Raw genomic sequence first — 17,509 nt, forward strand, 5'->3', positions numbered from 1 at the left:
CCATCGGAGTGATTTGCGTTACGAAAACAAGCCACTATGACAAAGATCAAGCAGCCGCAACAGCTCGACTCTGCACTCCACCTAATGTCGGCCTGTAGATTCAGAGCAGAAGGTGGAGGGCAACAGGGAAGGCAAATGTTGCATCAAGCAGCCATGCCTGCCCTGCTTACCCTGGAGGGGTCAGGCAGCTCCGGCGGGAGTTGCCTTCATCAGCTACTGCTGGAAACCAAACAGGTCTGCTAGGCCAGAAATCAGCAGCAGAAGAAGACCGGGGAATTGCTGGCAGCCACTCCCGCGCCGTTCCCGACTTTGCGAGGTTTTTAAACGACGCCGGGTGCCGAGCAAAGGCTGGATGTCGGGATAATGAAAGCGGCGATGAGTCGGTTCAAAAAGACAAAAATAAACACATGAAGTCAAAGACAATGTTGGTTCACTTGCATGAATTTGTATGACTCCTAAGATAAGCAAATCAAACAGCTGGGAGTTTGCACTGCAGCAACCACGGCTTTAGTGTGACAGAGAGATGGCTGTAATAACAAATATGACTACATGTAAAAACACCTTTGTTTAAAAAAAAACGATCTGATGAAGTGGAACTTATTATGAGATGCAGTGTTTGCAAACTGCACTACATGAGGAAGAGATTGATTTTCTCCAGCGAGTCGAACATGGAACGCTACAGCAGACTGAGAAGTCAACACACTGTCCTGAAAGTGATATTGTTAAAATGCTGCTAGTTGATAGTTCTGCATATTTTGAGTTGGGCTTCTGTTTAAAATAACAGCATTGGAAACCTTTTGTTGCTCTGGTTGGTACTCCACGAAAGATAAAAGAAAAATGAGAGGTTTTTTTTTTCCTTTCTTTTAAAGAAAAGAAAATTGGCACAGGCTGATCTGCTGCTCGCTGCTGGCAGAAACAGTTTTCACAAATCCTGATAGGTACGAGGATATCACACAGATCTATTTGGGACAACGGTGCCTGCCGCGCCTGCTGCCCAGGCACTTAAATCCAAGCTTCCCCAGTGAATCTCAGATTCAAAGTTGGCTGGCAAAAAAAAAAAAAGTGTTTTTACAGAGAGTCCCATCTGTATTATGTACAATGGACAAACAATAATGATGTACTGCAAAATTCCTTATTCTAGTCTCGGCTACCTCTCTGTTTGGGCTTAAGCATTAAGAGCCAGAACTGGGTCAAATTTCTCAACGCGATTTTTCTTCATTCTCCTCTTTCTCAGTAAGATGGCCTTTTGGTGTCTTCTTTAAGACCACTAATTGGGTGATTCTGTTGAGTTGGTCAGGTATAATCTGATAGGATTAGCGGCTGCACTCTTTAAATAGAGTTGCACAGCCAGGGATTAGATAATCACAGGCGGTCGCACTTAAGAGTAACAGATTTTCATCTATATGATGTGGGAAGAAGACACAGAAGGTGTCGCTACGGTGGGACACGTACATATGCTACCGTGCTTATTATATGGTGAAGATAAACGTGGGATCATCACAGAATTGTTCAGGATGTAGCACCAATTTGATATCATACTTTTATTTATGGATGCGAATGGGTGTACTTCCTGTTAACGCAACATTTGCAACCACTTCTACTTTACAGAAGTGTCGTTTTCTCAAAGGCGACGCCTTGTGACGGCAGCAAGCACGAGCTACAGGTAGCAACACTCTCGGCTGATGACGCCTCAGCCTTTTTCACAAAACGGCTCCATCATAAACGCATAAAGACAATCGAACCTCTCCCGATTGCTTTTAGTCATTTAGAAATCAATAATCCAGCTGAAGATATTGGGCAAAACGAGCGAGTCATCATAAATCAAGCCTGCAACGTGGAACCAAAAGGAAGGTGGTTGATATAAAATCAAAAGACAAATGTTTAAAACAAATGTTTGTTATACTTTTAATCAGGTTTCACCTGAAGGAAGAACCTATGGCTGAGATCTCCGTTCTGTCAAAATGAACTGTAGAGCAAGAAATAAACCACACAAGTCCTGGCCAGCTCGTCGCGTGGACCCTCTGTAATCACTACATTACGCGCAAAAATGCTGGTTTATTCTTGCACCTCACTGCCTCACTTGTAGAGTCATGGTTATAATAGTGGTGGGTTAACTTCTACCCATCTCATCACCTCAGTCAAAAAGATCGCCAAGTCAAACCTTATAGGGTTTTATGAAAGGCGTTTGGCATTAATATATGTCATATTTTACTGACAGAGCATCTTTAAACTAAAAGCCAAAAGATGCACGAGCTGAACCCCAGTTTTTAAAGGACAAACAAGAAGAAAATGCTGTGCTGAAAGGACGTTAGTTACACCTCCTTCCTGCCATGTCCATCTTGAAGCAAGTCTTTTGAGCTGGAAAACTTGAAACCTGAGGAGGAGAACAATGCATATGCTAACCTCAACTAGAAAAGACTCAACTAAGCCAGACTTCTGTCATATCTAAAGAAACTTGGTTGGCAGTGGGAATCACATTAGATGAAAAAGAAAGGCCAAATTAGACCAGTAAGCTGACACAGGCTGATCTCTACAAACGCTGTCTTTACAAGTAACATGTTTATTTTATGATCTTCTTGCAGTGGTAAGAAAATAATATATTTTTTCTGTAGTTGACTTTGTTCCATGATGCAGATCCATCTGCAGTCTAACAAATTAAAGTGAAAAATCTTAAGAATGCCATAAAATCAAACATTCCTAACAATTCACGCCTGTCTTGGCTGATGGTAAAACACTGTACAGTCTTCTCCCAAATATTCATTTAGAAGGGCATGATAGCAAAATTAGTATTGCCTGACCTTAAATGAATCTATAGATTCAACTTCAGCATTTCCCTAAATACCGGAAGCTAAATTCATTAGTTTAGTTCGCTTCGTCTTCTTAGGACTGGAGGTGTGAGAGGTAGACACGAGTGGGACTCGCCCTTCTCCCCTCAACTATCTGGATGCAATGTAGGAAGAAGGCACTGAGGACATGAGAATAGCTGAAGGGAGGGTTAGTTGAAGGGGTTAGAGGGGGGTGGGAGGGGATCCTCGCAAAACATCAAGAGTGTTGCTGCTGAGAGCAGAGGTGGATGTTGGGGCAGTTAGATTGAGTTTATTGTGATGGAGGGAAGATGATGGGGGGCGGGGGGACTTCAGATCTTCCGGTCTTTGGTCTCCTTCCTCCCTAGCTGACTACAAGCCCCCCGAGCAACAGACGGACAGAGAGGGGCAGGTGGGAACTGAGGTGAGCAGCAGACTGCAGCCCAGGAAACACAATCAGGAGGCATTGTCCCAGATGAAGTACAACAAATCAAGTGTTTCTACTGTTCACCAGGCTAACCCAACTGGGTTTAGCTAAACAATACTAGACAATGGTTTATCTCACTCCAAACACACTGCATCTTGTTTTCCTGCCTTCATTACCCACGGTGGCACAACCTAACAAGTCTAATACAGAAGATTCCTTGACTCTGTGGTCTAAAAATGAAACAGTCTATAAAATTCCTAAGATTTCTTGTGTTTCTTACTTCAAACTGATGCATTTGGCTAAAGATGCAAAGTTCGATCATGATTTTACACCCCCTATGCACACATTCACTTTATGCTAAGAATTATGAAATATGAGGACATATTGCATAAGTTTGAGAGCGAAAACAATTACATGAATCTGTTGTTACCACAACTACTACATGTATGTATTACTCGCAATCTTGACAGCAGTTTTTCTGTTTGTCTGTGAACTACAATCAGGGATCAGACAGGCGTAAGAAAGGGATCCCTGAACACAAAGAAGAAAGTCCTTTCTTGTACTTTCACAGAAAGTATCCCCAGGAACGCTGTACATGATGGACACTGACTGCAACCTGCGCTTGCATTCCCAGATTCCTCCTGCTTGCTGCTGAACTGTGTCTCTGATACATGTGTTTATTTTGGGTGAGCGCTGTAGCCCCTGGGCGAACATCCTCCTCCTCCTTCTCCTCCTCACCTCTGTACTCAGTGACCCCGCAGCCTGCTTGACCCCACAAGAGTGCCTCCAGTTGCTACTTCCCCCAAGACCTGGTTCTCTGCACCTCGACTGGAGGTGCAGAGAAATGTCAGATAAAAACTCAAAAATTATTGAGGGTTTTTTTTTTTTCTGCCAGTGGTAAAAACAGATGGTCACTTGGTTCTTTTAAAGAAGGATAACTTTTGGGCAAAGAAAGGAAAACCCCAAAATACCCCAAGTTCCCCTAGAAATGAATCTACCCTTCTAGATGGATGTTTTTTTTATTTTCCCCAAGCAAAAAGGAAAAAAAATAAATAAATAAATAAATATATATATATATATATATATAAAAATATATATATATATATATATATATATAAAAATATATATATATATATATATATATATATATATATATATATATATATATATATATACATCAGTTTTGCTCTTATAGCACAATCATGTAGTTTGCCACAAAACTATTTTTTTGAGAAATGCCCCTTTATATTGTCTTGAAATGGGTTGCTGGGAATCCAAGAAAACGCTTTTCCAACCAGAAAATGCATCATTCATATGCTCTACGTGGCAGCAATAACCACAACACTCTTTGGTGTGGAAGTTGTTACCAAGAGAAATAGACAGCATAACAGTATTTATGTTTAATATTGTCCCAACAGACCGCCAGACTTTGATGGCTCCTTGGTTGATTTGTATTTTTGCAGTTTTGCTCCTTTCATACCCACGATTTGGTAAAGGAAAAAAGAAAAAGACCTGAAGCTTTATTATTAGAATCTTTATCTTTAACACTCTCTCTCTGTCACAATACTCGCAGGATTTAAACATGTGGCCACCATTTGGGAATCTCAAGCAAAGTTGGACTCTACATCCTCTTGGAAACACACACAGAGAGATTGATGTTTACAGTTAACAATGCTAATCATCCTAATCCCAAATACTTGAGGCTGAAAACATCCTAAAATGTAAATTTGATCTTATCTGTGTTTTGTGTTATAAAAACCGCGTTTTGCATCGACTGCGCACTTACACCAAGGGACTGTATCTATGGCTTTAAAAAAATTAACGTAAAATTACGTAAAATTCTTAAAGATGGTTTTAATCAGCAGGTGAAAGCTTCACATAAGCTTTACAAAGGAACAAAACAGAATGAAATTGTTTCACAGTCTTGTAGCGATGTACGCCAAATTCTTGTACTAAATAATGTAGTTTTGTGCTATATTCCTAAATGAAGATAAAAAGAAACACCGCTATTTATCTTTTATATGCGCCATATTTTTTTTTGACAGGATACGCTCCAAATTTCTATCTATATGTATCTCCATGTCCCCCATCCATGCACACACAACTCACTAAAACACACAGTGGCAAGGTTAGGCTGACATCAGCGGCTAACGATCAGTTCCTGAATGATTAGCTGCAGTAGCCTGGAGACATTTCCAGCTTGTTTCCCTAAGTTAGTCAGACATGCAACATCACTGGCCTTCAGTCAGAACCAACCCCCCCCCACTACCCCCGATTCTCTTTGATTCGGCACAATTAAGAGAGTAAGCAGTAATGAATGAGAAGCTTAAGTATATATAGCGAATTTTGGGCAGTTGGGATGAATGAGGTGAAATAGGGAAGGAGAGAAGTTTGTTGTGTTTCAAGTTGTTTTTTATAGTAAAATGGAGTCAGATCAATAGGTCTTTGCGGGAGATCAGGCTGCACTGTTTGTGTCTTTATGGTTGAACGTGTCCGTTTGAGGGGGGAGGTTATATGGCAGGAAGGTATTTGCATCAAAGTGAAACCAAAGTTGGAATGACGGATTCCTTTCAACGTGTAATCCCGGACTTCCTCTTTTTTTTTTATTTCACCCTTTCACCTCCCACTCCCCCCCCATTTTTCATTTTAAGTTATTAATATCAACTTCAGTTACACTTCTGCTCTGTCAGGTCTCCAGAATCGCTTATCAAAACTGCAAATACACAAGATGTCCTGCAGTTTCCTTCTAAAAATATTATGTTTTTTTTTTTTTTCCCTTTTCTGAGAATCTGAAAAAAAAAACATGTGTGGGCCTTCAGAGGGTGTTAATAAACTGGAACAGAATGCTAAAAAGGAGCCTCTCTGCTTAGGAAACAGATCACCCAACCCCCACTCACCCTTAATGCCCTCTGGGCTGCTGTGAGTTTGGATTAAGTTTGGGTGCCATGTTCCCCTCCCTGCCGAGCCTTGCGAGGGCGCACACAGACACCTACATGCTAAAGTTTGTGCGTGATCTTGGCCCGTCGCACCTAAACAAGGCCGTCAACAAAGCCATCTTGTCTCGACAGAAGAGGAAGAAAGAGCCCAGAGATAAGAAAAGTAGTGAGGTTTTTTTTCCACACGATTAGGCAATAAGAAGACGTGATGTTTTGTTTGTATACAGCAAAGTATTGTGTCTGTATGAGTGTGATGAACTTCATCACGCTGTAATACAGAGAAAAGCGTTGATGGATGATGTATGTTAAGTGATTTGAAAAGATAAAGGATTATTAAAAAGTGTTCATAATCCAAAGCTAACAAAGTTTTATCTTTAATTTCTATTTTACTGCCAACTATTTAAGGCACGAGTGAGTGAGTGTGTGTGTGTGTGTGGTGGGTGCCGGCTGTACGTGTGCAAAGCAGCGGATCAATAATGGTAGTCCAACACGGTGACATCTGGGCTGGACAAAGAGCGCAGTTCCTTCCCCTTCCCTCCCTCCCTCCCTCCCTCTCTCTCTCTCTCTCCTTCAATCTCTCTCTCCTTCCCTCAATCCCCGATCACAGCCACGTGTTTCTCCAGGGCTATTTCTCCCAGCTAATCTTATTTCTCCCCTTTAATCCCGCGGCAATCACAGCAACAATGCCAAGCGAGGGTTCACAGAAACAGGCCTAAATCTATTAACCGTGATCACCGCGTGTCATACTCCAAACCTGACGAGCGCCCCGCTAATGAATCCAGTCCTTTCAGCATTCGGTTTCATCGGCTCATTAATAAAACGGAAAATCAACACGAGGGACAAAGATGGAAACGGCGGCAAACATGACTGACCCAAAGTGAAACTCTGTTCAATTGATTGAATTTCTGACCGCACGAAAAAAAAAATATATATATATATTTTTTTTTAACTCATTTGCTTGGTTAATGCTGCGGAGACTAAAGGTTGCATATTTTTCTGAGTGGGAAGTGATATTTTAGTTTCCAAGCAATGACTGACTGTTTTGTTGTAATGGTAATTTTTTTTCCACAGATAAATTACTTATTAGTTTGTATTATGAAAGCATAAGAAAAAATGACAATGACTTATTTAAGCCAGCTAACTCACAGTGCACAGCAACAGGTGGGAGAAGGGCCAAGGTGGCTCTATGTTTTCCTCCATACAGCTCTAGACACTGACATTTGTGGTGGTAAACCGTAGGAATTTGTGAAAACTTTCTATGCTGTAATGTTGCTAACTGGTTCAGATCTATGCAACAGTTTTAAAGGTATTAGGTTTGGCTCAATCTTCTAAAAGATTTAAAACAACCTGCTGCATATCTTATTCGTCTGACAACCTTCTTGAAGTAAATTTGTTGTGATAAACAATAGGGGCAGGTATTTATCATATCGCTTATCATTTATCACGATAAATTTCTTATCTTGACAAGATTTTTGATTTATTGCCATCATGTCATTTAAAGAAAAAGCTCAACTGTATGTATTGTCAGAATAGTTATTTTCACTATTTCCTCTGCCATTTCACCAATGGGAGCATTCGTAAGTGCCAATAAATTTGAAGTTATGATTAAATGCAGTCACTGTGTAAAGTTTAGTGACACAAATCTCACTTCTACATGTGATTGTGGTTGCTGTGCCATTCAGTCAAAGCAATAAATTTTCCTAAAAAAAGAAGTAATAAATAGTTCTTATTGTCTCTTGTATCATTTATCGCAGTAGCACCACAAAATATCGCGATAAAACTTCAAGTCCATATGGCCCATCCCTAATACACAGAATTGAACTAAAAAGAAATTTATTTTAAAAACCATTAATACTTCTGTAGCGATCCAAATAATGGGTTTTCTTTCCTTCTTGTAGCCTTATTATTAGACATGAATTACTTTAAAACCAGAGACCTTGGTTTCTTGGTTTGGTTGAAAACCTAACCCAGCATGCTTTGACAAACCTCTGACCCAGCCCAATTGGGTTAAATCAACCTATGATTAGAGATCGAACACTAACCCATATTTGACCTGTGACCAGGTTAGAAAGTAACTCCAGTTAGTTTGTTTTTAACAAGTTATGAAACGATGGAGCTCTAAAGTAAACTAGACATTTTAACTACCATCCATTACAGGTTAACATCTTATTTAGTAGTACAACAAATAGAAATATGTACAAATTTTGAATGCATAGTTATTTTGTGGTAATTACTTTAGTTTACTAAAATTTCTCAAGTTCATATGGTCTACGCCTACTCAAGATACAGGGAATTTGTAGGCATTCTCAAAATGACTAATGTGAAACTTTGTTGTCAGTAATTCATTGGTGTAACTGAAGCTACATGGGTTTCAAATTATTCCAAATCATTAAGGTTAGTAGTTTTACAGTTTTGAAGGGCAAATGTTCACTTACTACCAATAAGATTGTGGATTGTTTTCAAAGACACGCTGTTCTCTCTAATCACTGTGACTAATGTCAGGACCTGTCCTCTGCGTTATCAGTAACCATGAAACAAAACAGGAAATTTGAATAGGATCAACTGTAGGCATATAAATAATATGCACATTGTGTCACTGTTTTTTCTGTGGGTAGTTTCTTGAATTTCAGAGGGGGTTTTCCACCACAACAGCAATGAACTGAAGAAAAAAAAAAGTGAGCCTTTGTCATAACAACAACATTGGCGATAAGAATATTTCCTGATATCAATTTTGTTTCAAGAAAGAGTAGCAACAACTCTACACGAGAGCACAACAAAGGCTAAAACGGCCTTTTACCTAAATCACTGTGACTACAGATCCCCCCGCCCACCAACTCTACCCCCATTGACCCCTGTCCTATCTTAATCCTCTGATTGCCACATCATATTCTTGGCACTAATTTAGACAACTATCAGACTTCGCGTCCCAGGGCCCGGGCAGTCTCGGCTTGGCTCGTATCAATCCACGTGGATGCAGTGGGTGCAGGTGTGACCCAAAACTGGTGGGGATTAAATACCCCACCAGTTTCCAAAACTTTTTAGCAACAAAATGGATGGTAGTCTAAAAAAAAAAATCTACAGAAGTGCTGTCCCCTTCGAATCCAAATTCCCTCTCATTATCCAAGGTTGGTAAGCAATACGCATCCCACGGAGGGCTCATTTATAATTTAATCCAGGAGCGTGGTGTTTCAAGGCTAACCCAGAGAGATTGCCCTTTCAGAGTGAAAACCCCCACCATGCAGCAGGGGGAATCAATGCCATCAACCAATGCCAGAACAGGCATGAGACTCTGGATAGAAATGACAGAAATGTCTGGACCATCAGCGAAGAGATAGTCGCTTTTTTTTCCTAGTTTATTTTCATGGTTTGTTTCATCGGAACAAAAAGGAAACAGCTGCTAAAATAGGTTCTCGCACTTGCCATTTCCTGCTTCTGTTCCTAATCCAACCTCAATATGCCACACAAAGTTATTTAAGCCTTTGAACGCAGATACACTTTTCGCATTCAGGCAGAAAGGACTGATACAACCTCAAGCATAACAAGGCAGAGACAAGAGGGAGAATGCTAGAGCAACATCGACTGTACCTGGTAGGGAATAACGTGACTCGATGTCTACACTTTTTCTCACATCCATCAAGTCAAAACTTCTTGCAATTGAATGTTTACAATGAAACTAGCCAGCTCTGGAATCTCTTAGGAAATTCCTCTTACTCATTTATGCTTTTCAAGTTTTGTCTATTTTATACCCAACATGATTTGGGTACAGCAAGAATCCCCTTCGTACTTCGACTCAATCTGTGGGGAAGTGTTCCACCTGCTTTCATAGATGATGATTTATAAGTAACTTGCTATATATTCTCATAGTTTACTTAGAGAAAGTATCCTGATGAGAGTCTGATGCATTTCGTATACCAACAGTACGTTGTTCAGAGTTATTTTGGTTTGATCAGGGGTCAAAATCTCTTATGTGCCGCCTGGCCCAGAGAAGAAGCAGAACCACAATTTTCAGGAAAACGACGAATGAAAATATTGTACTACAAATGTATTTTTATCATTTAACGAGCATGTAATTTGCAGAATTAAATTCAACAGTTAAATAACAAAAGAAATTGACTATTACGCAATGATTATGTACTGTACATAAATAGGAAATGATTTGTTTAAGGGCACAAACTGAAAGTATTGGAAACTGGAAGGGAGGGACTTGATTTAGAGCCAATCATTTATATTCCAAAGAAAATGAACGAGTCTCCAAGGATTTCCACTAAGGCCACTAATATTGTTCAAGAGTAAAAATCAACAACAAAAAAAACAGGGAAAGAAACATCAAACTGTACCCTTACTCAGTTGTTTTCAGATCCACCCCATGCTAGATTTGTGGCTTTTTTCATCTGTCCAAAGAGTACAATGAGACTGAAGCACAATAATGGCTCTGCTCATGGTCACAAACCAAGAATAGGGAAACCTTTGGCTTTGGATTCATGTGGTACAATAAAGGGTTTATTTTTAGATTTTTATTTTTAATGGCTCTGATTTTGCATGGAGGATAGGGGATAGCTTGTCGTTAGCCTTTAGGTAAGTCCATTAGCATGTTAGACTTTGTAATATCAGTTGTGACAAACCCACATGTTCCTGACTAGGGTTGGGCATTTATCGTATTGTTTATCGTTTATCGTGATACATTTCTTGTCATAAGAATTTTGATTTATCGTCATGATAAATTCTGATTAAATCACACAAACCTGTCTGTATTTTTGGGATTGTTAGTCTTACTGCTTGTTCAATGAGAGAATCAGTACTATAATAAGTAATAATACATTTGAAAATATGATTAAAAGCAGATTGCATGTGCAGCTTAGTGATACATAGCACACTTCTTTAAGTGACTGGTGTCCTACAGTCGCATATTTCATATGGGTGTGTTGCTGTGCCATGCAGTCACAGTCCTACAGATATCTAAAAGAGAACTAATAAATATTTCTTATTGACATTTTTATTGTTACCACAATTGTACCACAAAATATCACAATGAAACTTCAAGTTTATATCTCCCACACCTATTCCTGACAGTGGAAAACACTCTCACTACCAGTCAGGTGTTACAGCTGGTTGCCATGGAGAATGAGCACAAACTGATGGATGAACATTATTGCTGACCAAGGAGTTGCACTGACTTTTAGGCAATAAAATGTGCTACTTTAAGCTTCCCCCCCACCCCCAAAACAGAAACACAACACAGCAGAAATCTAAATGTTAGGGTGGGACATATTAGGCGATCACAAGTAATAACAAGCTTTTTACATTACACACTGTAATTTGAGCCTTTCGTTGATGATAACTCGAATAAGGGCTTACGAGCAACATGAAATGCTGCTGAAATAACAGCTCACGCATAATAAAAGCGCAAGTCAAAGGAGAAGAAAAAACCAGCACACCACTAAATCCCGGTATGAGTAGGTAAAGGTAAATGACTAAGTCCATGGTGAAAAGGCACAGGGCAGTAATGAGTAATGAAAACAGCCGTGTTAGTGCTGCCATTCAGTCGAGGGCCTGGTGCTGTGGAATGTGAGGCACCATTCATTCACATGGGTTAAAAATGCATTTCTGCCACCACAAAGCCCTGCCTTGTCCTCATTGTTTCTCACCACACCAAGAAAACACTTCCACATTCTGGAAGGACAAGAGAAAAGAAAAAAAATGGAATTGCTAATTTTACACCCACATGTATGGGAACACAAAAAAAGAAGAAGCAGAAAAAAAAGAGGCAAGCAAGTGAAGCAAATCTTTGGAGGAGATAAAGAGTCGTGTTAGAGTAGAAAGTTTGATCACGATAAGCACGTGGATGAAGAAACAAGCACACAAGCACCACACAGAAGACAAACACTGCTATTGACAAAAGCCCAAATGTATGCAGCGGTTCTCCAGTGTATGAAAAGACAGACAATGGCAGAAGGCGACCAGATAGAGAGAAAAGAAGCAGAAAAGAAAGTGCGCTGCACTCGAAGCATGTACGTTTTTCTCTTCTTATTTTTTTTTAATTTACATCTTATTGATCTTATGCTGTGCAAAAGCAGGAGCATGAATCACATCTGGATTAGGAAACCTGAAAAACAAGACACTATTACGCATAGGTCAGGTTCCTCTTTTGCTGCACTTTACAATACCCAGCGAGTAGCTCAAAGAGTTTCCATTTACCCCCCAAAAAAACAAAAAAACAACTTGTGTAATTTGTGGTGTCAATGGAGAGTAATAGTAGGTGGCGGCTGTAACATAAACAGGTATCACAGCTTTGAAGTAAATCAACAGGTTTCACAAAGGACTTCCGCAGTCCAAGAGGATTACATTATTATAATCAGATATCGACATTTTTACATAGACGTGCGTTCTATCTCATGGCCTATTTGCATAAAGGCAGCCTCAAATTCATCAACATAAAAGGGAAACATGTCAGAGTGTAACAAATTGTCCACATTCACCTTTTTCAGAAAAAAAAGACATCACTCAAAACCAATTTTTGTCACTCTTACCCAAAACATTCGCAACTGAACAACTTCATCTTTGCATCCAATCAGCGCTTCTGTCCAGCTTGACCAATTTTTATGAACAAGCTTGTTATGTTACACTTAGAAGATGCTGTACAAAACCACAGAGTGAGCATTTTGTCAGGCTGAAGAAGAAACGTTTAAGATAATGTCTGCAAACTGACAAGGGGGGAGACAATGTAATCCTGTCTGCAAAACAACGTGCTGTCTCTTCTCCCTTCCTCCCTCCCTCCCTCTGCTATCTGTTTCTTTCTCTTTCTAACTACGAGTTAGTGTGACATCACAGCAAAGGGGGAAAAAAATATGTTGGGTTGGGTGCATCCATGACGGTATTGTTTATAAAGTAAATCTCAATAGGAGGAAGGAAAAAAAAGAGAAAAACGCTATCAAGTAGTGAAAAGTTGCAGCTGATGATCTCACACACGCCGTCAGTTTGAGACAGATAATAACTGGATTACAAACGGCCAACACACAGCCCTATTATCACACTGCTCTACAGCTGTGTATGTTGGTGTGTGAATGTGAGTGTGCGTGTGTGCGTGCGTGCGTGTGTGTAAAGTCAGCTACTATAGGCTACTGTTGGAAGTTAAAAGCCCAGTACCGACTGATAAGGCATTTCCTTGTTTTTATTTTTGTGAAAGCGCAAAAAAGAAGTTGCGGGCACACACACATACATATTCTGTGCGTTCTTTCTCCGCTGGCTGTCTCTTGTGGTAAACACTGTAGCCAGTTCCTAATGGAGGAACTCTACAAAGGCAATGCCCACAATGTCTCAACAAGTACGTTTTGTTTGCTCTACTTGGTTTCTTGTCACTTTTGTCGTGAATTCACCCTCCTTGTTTCTTCGTGGCCTGTTTATTGGTATGACAAGGTTTTTACAAAGTTTTTTTTTTTTTTAAACCTACTAAGATTATTTAACCGTGCCTTTCCGTTTAGCGAGATGCCAGTGAAAAAGTGGCGGAGCGACCAGATTTCTCTGGTTGTATGGGCCGTATAGCAACGCAAGTCCTTTGCCTCCCCTCCCCGTCTCACTGCAATGATTAATTAATAATTTATTTTAAAGCTTTTTACACAGCTTCTCCAAGCTGGCCTAAGACTGATTCGTGGACATACTGAGGTTTAAGAAGAAGGGGAAAAAAATCCAAACCACAAAAAACAGAATGTGTCAGAGTGAGCCGAGTTTGAAGTATGGATTAAGACTACACTGCCCCTCCCCCATGTGTTGCTAGGCACTGCCGGTCAGCTGGCTGAGGCTTCGACAATTTTTTTTTTCTTAAATTCTTCAATTTGTACATTGTTCCAGAGGGAGAAAAAAAATGGCACCACCTATCACTCTTAAAGAGACGGCGTCAATTTAGCACTGGAATTCTCAGCACTTTTATATTTAGTTCATTGAAAAGATTGTTTTTTTTTCTTAAAGTGTCATTTTGTGTTTTACTGGCTATTTTTCTCCCAACTCCTCATTTAGTATTATGTTACTGTGTTATTTTTATCATGACAACCTCATGTCAGCCCATGTCCACATTCCAATGATTATCAGTTAAGGACTCCAGATGTTTACAGCTGTGTTCTGTTGCTTTATAACATTACAAACTCATACTTTGACATCCCTCTAAGGTAAAACTATTTATGATTACTGACTTTTTTTCCCACTAAAACAAGGAGAAAATAATCTTATCAGTGAAAAATTCCCTTGAAAAACCTTTATCTCTAGTAAAGCACCTAACATTTTTGCTACTTTTTTATTTCTGTTTTTTTTTTTTTTTTTTTTTTTTTTACTATTCGTGTTTGCTTAACTTTATGAAAATGTTTAAGTTCGTGAAAAGAATCCATTCTGCACAAAAGGTTGCACAACGCCACCCAGAAAACAGCCAGCAATAATATACATACACAGCCACTTCCTTACCAGTTAAAGCAGCACTCGGCTCAAAAAAACCTCGCAGGAAAAAACAAACCGGTGCAGTTCTCCAAAACCAAAACTGTACACAGCCTCAGAAGTGAAGATCCAGTAGAGATACACGAACACAGAGACACAGAGATAGGGAGTCCACTGTATTTTGCACACTGACAGCAACAAAAAGAGGAGAGGAAACCCGAACTAAGTTTGTCAAAAAAGAAAAAAATAATCGGGACAAGAAATTGTGATCTCTGGTGAATTCCTATCTCCCGGTGCTGTAGAAGAGCACAGGTTCTTCTCTGTCACTCTCCTCTTTCTGTTTCTCTCTCTCTCTCTGCGTGTTTCTCGTCTCCTATCGTTTCCCTCATGCTGCCTTCAGGGGTAGTCGGAAATGTTGTAGCTCAGAAACAAACCGACGAAATAAACAAAATAAAAGCCTGCAATGTGTTTGTTAAACACCTGTTGGATATTATGCGAATTAATGATTATTTTTAAGTCTTTATTTAAACCAGAATCCCCAATTATTATAAAACATATATGTAAAAAAAAAACAAAACAAAAAAACGTTTCCTTTTGAAAAACAAGACCACGCTATGTATGCTTTTCTAGTTCAGGCAGACACAACAAAACGTTTATCTGTTCACTTCTCAAACAAATCTAGCAGTTGTATATTTATCTCCAACTAAGGATGGAAAGGAACTAAAACTTGAAATAGCTCTGTTTCTGATGAAGCGATGGAATGGTGAAGTTTCAGGGAGTACCTGAACCCACCGCGAATGGAAATATGCCCAGTGTGTGTATGTGTGAAACGCTGAGAACAAGACCGAGGGCGAGAAAAAAAACGAGAGAGAAGGAGACAAAGTTTGTCCTGCTGGTGTTAGACCTTGTCACCACACCCCACGCAGTCCCCCAGCTCGGAGCAACGCGAGTTCCTCTCTATCTGTCCTCTTCCTCTATCTCTCTTTGTTGTTTCACTCATGTCTCCTGCGCTTCCTCCTCGAGAGGAGGATCAGCTGGCGCGTGCGAGTGTGCGTGCGCGTCTGCGTAATTATAAAGTGTCCAGAGAAGAAGAGGTTTTGACGCTGGACATTTGTCTCCCATGCAGCTCGCGCTCCATCCCCCTGTTCCCTGCGTGCTTAAAACAATCCACGCCACACCGCGTGAAATTGAATTTTGGGTAAACAGGTACGGCGACAACATCTGTGACCGGGACTTGTGCATACAAAAAGAAACATGCACGCACCTGTAGGCGTGTGTGTGTGTATATATATGTCTCTCTGTGTGTGTGTGTGTGTGTGTATCGAAACGCTTAGCAAACATTCGCGCGCGCACAGATCGCCCCAACCTGCGCGTGGGCGCTATCATCACCATCATCATCATTTATCAATAAGGGGGAAAAGTTAGAACATCAAGCTCACGTGCACGCGCACACGATCATCCCTCACTTCCACATGTTTCCGCAACCCCCCCGCACCCTCAACCTCCTCCCTCCACCACCTTCAACACCACCACCATCACATCTCGACGTGCACGCGCACGACTACGCACGCACTCACCCGCGTGCAAGCGCAGAGATTGAAAGAAGAAGAAATGCGACACACCAAAGAGCTTCCAGCGGTTTCAGATCCTCATATTGGCAAGTCAAAGAAAAGCGACTACTGGCACCTGTGCCCCGTTCAGTGGCAGTTGTGCCACGTCTATTATGTAGGACACGACTTCCTAATATGGATATACCCCCCACACCCCTCCTCCTTTACCCCTCCCTCACGTCCACCTCTCCCCCTGTATGCCTGCTGCTGAGTGAATAAAATAATCGCTTTAAAAAAATAAAAAAAGAACAGTTCTCCCCTCCTCTTGGGTGATTCCTATCTTTTTTGTACACCATTTATAGCTCTGTAGGTATATCTGCCATCTCTGTGTTTGAGGGGATTACAGAGTGGTTTCCAAAAAAAAAAAAAAAAAAAAAAACACTAACATGAGCTGGTGGAAAGTTTGCTTTACCACAAGGTTTCTCAAAGAAGCTTCAATTCCAACTTTATCCTGACTTTAGAAAGCTTGATTTCATTCATTAAGCATTAAAATTGAAGTTAAAAACAAAGTCAATAAAGCATGCATAAAACTACACACATATACCCTTATATATATATATATATATATATATATATATATATATATATATATATATATATATATAATTTTTTAAATTAGCCACAACACTTCTAGCTGTAACCTATTTATATATCAAGATCAAACTGTCGCCTTCCACACACACACATACACACAGTCTATTGAGGAGGGAAGGGAAAAAAAAAACACTTCACTGAACTCCGTGCGTGGATCAAAGACGAGGAAAAAGTAAGGTCGGTCTTACCTGCTTTATTCACGAGAGAATTCCAGGGTGACTTCAAGAAGCAGAGACAATCCTAAAGGTGAAAGCATGCTCTTTGCAGTGTATGCTGAAGTGCATGATTGAGTAGGTCGAGTCCATTCAGTCCCCGTGGGGGTGGGGGGGAGAATAAGAGAAGGGAAGCTTCTCCACATTACATTTTCACACCGGCTGTTGTATTACGCTCGCGCGGTAAATAAACAAGCAGAAGCACCGCACGTCAGAAGACGTCACGCGCTACTGTAGATTCGGCCGGTTTTGAGCTCGCGGGAGAACTCTGACGATTTCCTGACGCCCCCTTGCACGAGCTCGATGGCTGCTCCCGCATTAAATGGAACTATCTGCTATTGTCTCATCAGCGAAAAGTTGTTGATACCGCTGGGGAGACTCTGAAAAGTGGCCCAAAACGACGCGACACTGCCAGTATGCAGATATATTGATGGGATTATCGGATTTATGAAACGTGCAGGACAATTACAGGTGGAAAACACACTGGGAGTCATTTAATACACCCCTT

The 17,509-nt window shown here is 40.4% G+C and overlaps 1 protein-coding gene across 3 annotated transcripts in view; it reads right to left on the reverse strand.

The window, feature by feature from the left end:
* znf516 (zinc finger protein 516) overlaps positions 1–17,271 on the reverse strand; it is a 59,531-nt gene extending 42,260 nt beyond the window's left edge. For 2 of the 3 annotated variants that reach the window (XM_014989959.2, XM_014989963.2), the window contains exon 1: positions 14,616–16,725. The gene's annotated coding sequence lies outside the window, so the exon portion shown is untranslated. Of the gene's footprint in view, positions 1–14,615; positions 16,726–16,977 lie in introns of those variants that run through there. The other variant, XM_014989960.2, reaches the window with a different exon arrangement.
* Positions 17,272–17,509: the final 238 nt, after the last annotated feature.

The sequence above is a fragment of the Poecilia mexicana genome, unplaced genomic scaffold (assembly GCF_051168715.1).
Source record: "Poecilia mexicana isolate PSO_F unplaced genomic scaffold, ASM5116871v1 scaffold_16, whole genome shotgun sequence".
NCBI classification, from domain to species: domain Eukaryota; kingdom Metazoa; phylum Chordata; class Actinopteri; order Cyprinodontiformes; family Poeciliidae; genus Poecilia; species Poecilia mexicana.